The sequence below is a fragment of the Eriocheir sinensis genome, chromosome 48 (genome assembly GCF_024679095.1).
Source record: "Eriocheir sinensis breed Jianghai 21 chromosome 48, ASM2467909v1, whole genome shotgun sequence".
Classification (NCBI taxonomy): Eukaryota; Metazoa; Arthropoda; class Malacostraca; order Decapoda; family Varunidae; genus Eriocheir; species Eriocheir sinensis.
In genome coordinates this window covers 3,233,857-3,241,177 of record NC_066556.1, presented here as the reverse complement: position 1 = coordinate 3,241,177, position 7,321 = coordinate 3,233,857, and the positions used below count along the sequence as shown (strand labels likewise).

At 21.3% G+C, this 7,321-nt stretch overlaps 1 pseudogene; it reads left to right on the top strand.

The window, feature by feature from the left end:
- Nucleotides 1–7,019, top strand: part of LOC126981395 (cytochrome c oxidase subunit 1-like) — a 97,547-nt pseudogene extending 90,528 nt beyond the window's left edge.
- The last annotated feature ends 302 nt before the right edge of the window (nt 7,020–7,321 follow it).

Sequence of the window (7,321 nt, the reverse complement as noted above, 5' to 3'; positions counted from 1 at the left end):
CACCAAAACCGTCCGATATGTTTTTTCTTAAGTGTCTTTTAAAAGGAAAACACGAATAAAACGAAGACGAAAAGGAAAGAAAAGAAAAATATACAGGAATAGTATGAACCTCACTTTATTTATTAGGGTTCTTCTGTAAATTTCTTAACCGCTGAAATATTTTTCTTAGCAACTGGGTCAACTATATACAACCTCCTTTTATTTATTAGGCTTTTTTTTCTGTAAATTTTCTATATATATATATATATATATATATATATATATATATATATATATATATATATATATATATATATATATATATATATATATATATATAAATTGGTCCAGTGGCTAAGAAAAATATTTGTGAGGTAGAAAAAATTACAGAGGAAGCCAAATAAATAAAAGGTTTAAGGAAGAGGACGGTGTTTAGATAGTTTATCAGTTGCTAAGATAAATATTACAGCGTTAGAGAAATTTGTAGAAGAAAAAATCCTAATAAATAAAAGTAGGTTGTATATAGTTTATCCAATTGCTAAAAAAAATATTTCAGCGGTAGAGAAACTTACGGAAGAAGCCTAATAAATAAACGGAGGTTGAAAGAAGAGAATAGCGTTTTAGATAGTATAATAAATAAAAGGAGGTTGTATATAGTTATCAGTTGCTAAGAAAAATATTACAGCGCTAGAGAAATTTACAGAATAAAAAGCCTAATAGATAAAATGAGGGTGAAGGAAGAGGATAGCGTATATATATATATATATATATATATATATATATATATATATATATATATATATATATATATATATATATATATATATATATATATATATATATATATATATATATATATATATATATATATATATATATATATATATATATATATATATATATATATATATATATATATATATATATATATATATATATATATATATATATATATATATATATATATATATATATATATATATATATATATATATATATATATATATATATATATATATATATATATATATATATATATATATATATATAAGTATAAGAACATTATTTCAGGTAAAGAAATTTACAGAAGATTCCTAATAAATAAAATGAGGTTGAAAGAAGAAATTAGCTTAAAGATAGTTGTTCAGTTGCTAAGAGAGATATTACAGCGTTAGAGAAATTTACAGAAGATATATATATATATATATATATATATATATATATATATATATATATATATATATATATATATATATATATATATATATATATATATATATATATATATATATATATATATATATATATATATATATATATATATATATATATATATATATATATATATATATATATAGTTTATCAGTTGCTAAGAAAATATTACAGCGTTAGAGAAATTTACAGAAGAAAATCCTAATAAATAAAAGAAAGAAGAGAATAGCGTTATAATATATATATATATATATATATATATATATATATATATATATATATATATATATATATATATATATATATATATATATATATATATATATATATATATATATATATATATATATATATATATATATATATATATATATATATATATATATATATATATATATATATATATATATATATATATATATATATATATATATATATATATATATATATATATATCACTTAATTCACCGTACGTAATGTAATCAAGTATAACGAATATTTATTTTGTTTTTTCTTTAGTCCGGATAAGAATTATAAACCTCAACACCAAAAACTGTCCGATATGTTTTTCTTAACTGTCTTTTAAAAGGAAAACACGAATAAAACGAAGACGAAAAGGAAAGAAAAGAAAAATATACAGAATAGTATGAACCTCACTTTATTTATTAGGTTCTGTAAATTCTTAACTGAAATATTTTTCTTAGCAACTGGGTCAACTATATATAACCTCCTTTATTTATTAGGCTTTTTTCTGTAAATTTTCATCATATATATATATATATATATATATATATATATATATATATATATATATATATATATATATATATATATATATATATATATATATATATATAATTGGTCCAGTGGCTAAGAAAAATATTTGAGGTAGAGAAACTTACAGAGGAAGCCAAATAAAAAAAAAAGAGGTCTAAAGAAGAGGAGAGTGTTTAGATAGTTTATCAGTTGCTAAGAAAAATATTACAGCGTTAGAGAAATTTGTAGAAGAAAAAATCCTAATAAATAAAAGTAGGTTGTATATAGTTTATCCAGTTCCTAAAAAAAATATTTCAGCGGTAGAGAAATTTACGGAAGAAGCCTAATAAATAAACGGAGGTTGAAAGAAGAGAATATCGTTTTAGATAAAATAATAAATAAAAGGAAGTTGTATATAGTTATATATATATATATATATATATATATATATATATATATATATATATATATATATATATATATATATATATATATATATATATATATATATATATATATATATATATATATATATATATATATATATATATATATATATATATATATAATCCACTTGCTCAGAAGAAAATAAATAAAGAAGAATGAAATAAAGAGAAAATATATATAGAAGAATATATATATAATATATATATATATATATATTATATATATATATATATATATATATATATATATATATATATATATATATATATTATATATATATATATATATATATATATATATATATATATATATATATATATATATATATATATATATATATATATATATATATATATATATATATATATATATATATATATATATATATATATATATATATATATATATAATGTAATCCAGTAAAACGAAGATTTATTTTTGTTTTTTCTTTAGTCCGGCCAAGAATTATAAACGTCCTCAACACCAAAACCGTCCGATATGTTTTTTCTTAACTGTCTTTTAAGAAGAATACACGAGTAAAACGAAGACGATAAGGAAAGAAAAGAAAAATATACAGGAATAGTATGTATGTCACTTTATTTAATAGGGTTGTTCTGTAAATTTCTTTATGATATATATATATATATATATATATATATATATATATATATATATATATATATATATATATATATATATATATATATATATATATATATATATATATATATATATATATATATATATATATATATATATATCTATATATATATATATATATATATATATTTATATAAAGAATCTAATAAATATAATAAGAGGAATATTACAGCGTTAGAAAAATTTGAAAAAAAAGAATAAATAAAAATATATATATATATATATATATATATATATATATATATATATATATATATATATATATATATATATATATATATATATATATATATATATATATATATATATATATATATATATATATATATATATATATATATATATATATATATATATATATATATATATATATATATATATATATATATATATATATATATATATATATATATATATATATATATATATATATATCATTTTAATTCACCGTACGTAATGTAATCAAGTATAACGAATATTTATTTTTGTTTTTTTCTTTAGTCCGGCCAAGAATTATAAACGTCCTCAACACCAAAACCGTCCGATATGTTTTTTCTTAACTGTCTTTTAAAAGGAAAACACGAATAAAACGAAGACGAAAAGGAAAGAAAAGAAAAATATACAGGAATAGTATGTACCTCACTTTATTTATTAGGGTTCTTCTGTAAATTTCTTAACCGCTGAAATATTTTTCTTAGCAACTGGGTCAACTATATACAACGTCCTTTTATTTATTAGGCTTTTTTTCTGTAAATTTTCTACCGCTGAAATATATATATATATATATATATATATATATATATATATATATATATATATATATATATATATATATATATATATATATATATATATATATATATATATATATATATAATTGGTCCAGTGGCTAAGAAAAATATTTGTGAGGTAGAGAAACTTACAGAGGAAGCCAAATAAAAAAAAGGAGGTCTAAGGAAGAGGAGAGTGTTTAGATAGTTTATCAGTTGCTAAGAAAAATATTACAGCGTTAGAGAAATTTGTAGAAGAAAAAATCCTAATAAATAAAAGTAGGTTGTATATAGTTTATCCAGTTCCTAAAAAAAATATTTCAGCGGTAGAGAAATTTACGGAAGAAGCCTAATAAATAAACGGAGGTTGAAAGAAGAGAATAGCGTTTTAGATAGTATAATAAATAAAAGGAGGTTGTATATAGTTATAAGTTGCTAAGAAAAATATTGCAGCGCTAGTGAAATTTACAGAATAAAAAGCCTAATAAATAAAATGAGGCTTAAGGAAGAGGATAGCGTATATATATATATATATATATATATATATATATATATCTATTTATATATATATATATATATATATATATATATGTATATATATATATATATATATATATATATATATATATATATATATATATATATATAAATCCTAATAAATAAAATGAAGTTGAAGAAGGATAGCGTTAAGATAGTTGTTCAGTTGCTAAGAGATATTACAGCGTTAGAGAAATTTACAGAAGAAAAGACAAATAAATAAAAAGTTAATATATATATATATATATATATATATATATATATATATATATATATATATATATATATATATATATATATATATATATATATATATATATATATATATATATATATATATATATATATATATATATATATATATATATATATATATATATATATATATATATATATATATATATATATATATATATATATATATATATATATATATATATATATATAATGTAATACACGAGTAAAACGAAAAGAAAAGGAAAGAAAAATATACAGGAATAGTATGTATGTCACTTTATTTATTAGGGTTGTTCTGTAAATTTCTTAACCGCTGAAATATTTTTCTTAGTAACTGGATCAACTATATACAACCTCCTTTGATTTATTAGGCTCTTTTTTCTGTAAATTTTCTACCAATGAAATATTTGTCTTAGAAACTGGATCAACTATATATATATATATATATATATATATATATATATATATATATATATATATATATATATATATATATATATATATATATAAATATATATATATATAGATATATAGAGATATATGTACAGGTAGAAACAAGCAGGAAGGCAGACATACAGGAAGGAAGGCATACAGGTAGGTAAAAAAAAAAGGTAGACACTCAAAAATCTAAAATTTATCATTAGTTTTAATAGTTAATATAAAAAAACTAAAACATTGGTAGTTAAATCCTTAAATGGAAAATTTTCCTAAAGCTAAAGAGAATTTTTTCTTCTCTATTATTTTTATATTAACAATTCCTTTACTACCTTTTTTCCTTCTTTTTTATACAGCTCCACCCCCCCCCCTCCCCTTAGCAACAGGTCTTATACTATTTACTTAAATAGTACAAACTTCAGTTACAGTATAAGTTTCTAACTTCTCATTCTGATTCTCTTATATTTTATTTTTAGGTTTTTTCTGGGAGGAATATTCGTTTTATTTATCTATATTGGTTCTTTAGCCTCAAACGAATCATTTTCTTTTTCTTGAACCACTTTCTTTCTTTCTCTAATAGTAACCTTTTCACTTATTTTCCTTTTCCTTTTATTAGATCCCCTTTTTATTTCTCCAAACTCGTCATCTCTTCCTCCCTCCTCATTAAAATATTACATTTCCACTCAATATATTATCTATCAATTGAATTTATAATATTCCCTCTATAATCTTCACTATCTTTATTGTCTCTTATCTCCTACTTATATTAATTGTTCTCGTTAAAATTATCAACTTATTTAAAGGATCTCTACGTCTTCTTTTATAATGACAACACAACGACGTAAATCTCACCCTTTATTTAAAATTGCCAATGGTGCCCTAGTAGATATACCCTTACCAAGCAATATTTCTACGTTTTGAAACTTCGGTTCTTTACTTGATCTTTGTTTAGTAATTCAAATTGCTACAGGATTATTTTTAGCTATGCATTACTCTGCTCATGTAGACCTAGCTTTTTCTAGAGTAGCTCACATCTGTCGAGACGTTAATTACAGATGAATACTACGAACTCTTCATGCTAATGGGGCTTCTTTTTTTAAATTGTCTCTACCTACATATCGGGCGAGGTATTTATTTTAGATACTATATAAATCTCCATGCCTGAATAGTGGGAGTGGTAATTTTGTTTATAATTATAGCCACTGCATTCTTAGGTTATGTTCTTCCTTGAGGAAAGTATTTTTTGGTACTTTAGGCATAATTTATGCCATACTAGCTATTGGAATTTTAGGATTTGTAGTCTGAGCCCAGCATATACTTACAGTTGGTATAGACGTTGATACTCGTGCTTGTTTTACCTCTGCTACAATAATTATTTCCATTCCTACAGGAATTAAAATCTTTAGATGAATAAGAACTCTTCATGGAACACAAATAAATTACTCTCCACCCCTTTTATGAGCGCTATGCTTTATTTTCTTATTTACAATCGGAGGATTAACAGGGGAAATTCTAGCTAGCTCCTCAATTGATATTATTCTCCATGATACATATTATGTTGTTTCCCATTTCCATTATGTCCTTTCCAAAGAAGCTGTATTCGGAATTTTTGCTGGAGTCGCCCACTGATTTTCTTTAATAAAAGGATTATCCTTTAACCCCAAATGATTGAAAATTCATTTCCTAGTAACTTTCATCGGAGTAAAACTAACATTCTTTCCACAGCATTTCCTAGGATTAAATGAAATACCCCGACGATACTCGGACTACCCAGACGCTTATGCAACTTGAAATATTGTATCCTCGCTAGGTTCTATGATTTCTTTTGTAGCTGAATTAGGATTCCTATTAATTGTCAGAGAAACATTTGTATCTAACCGTCCTGTTATTTTTTCTCCTTTTTTACCATCTTCGATTGAGTGAAAGCACGCTTGTCCCCCTGCAGATCATTAATATATAGAAATTCCCTTGATTACTAACTTCTAAAATGGAAGATAGATGTGTAGGATTTAAGCTCCTATAAGGAAGAAAATTCTCCTTTTAGAATCAACATGAGCATACTTAAATTTTCAAGACAGAGCTTCTCCTCTTGTAGAACAGTTAATTTTCTTTCACGATCATATTATACTAGTAATTGTGCTAATCGTTACATTGGTTGGTTATATAATAGCGACATTATTTTCCAATTCTCTTATTAACCGATATATACTAAAAAAAACAACCTATTGAAGTAATTTGAACATCCATTCCCGCTTTTATTTAAATTTTTATTGCTCTTCCTTCTCTCC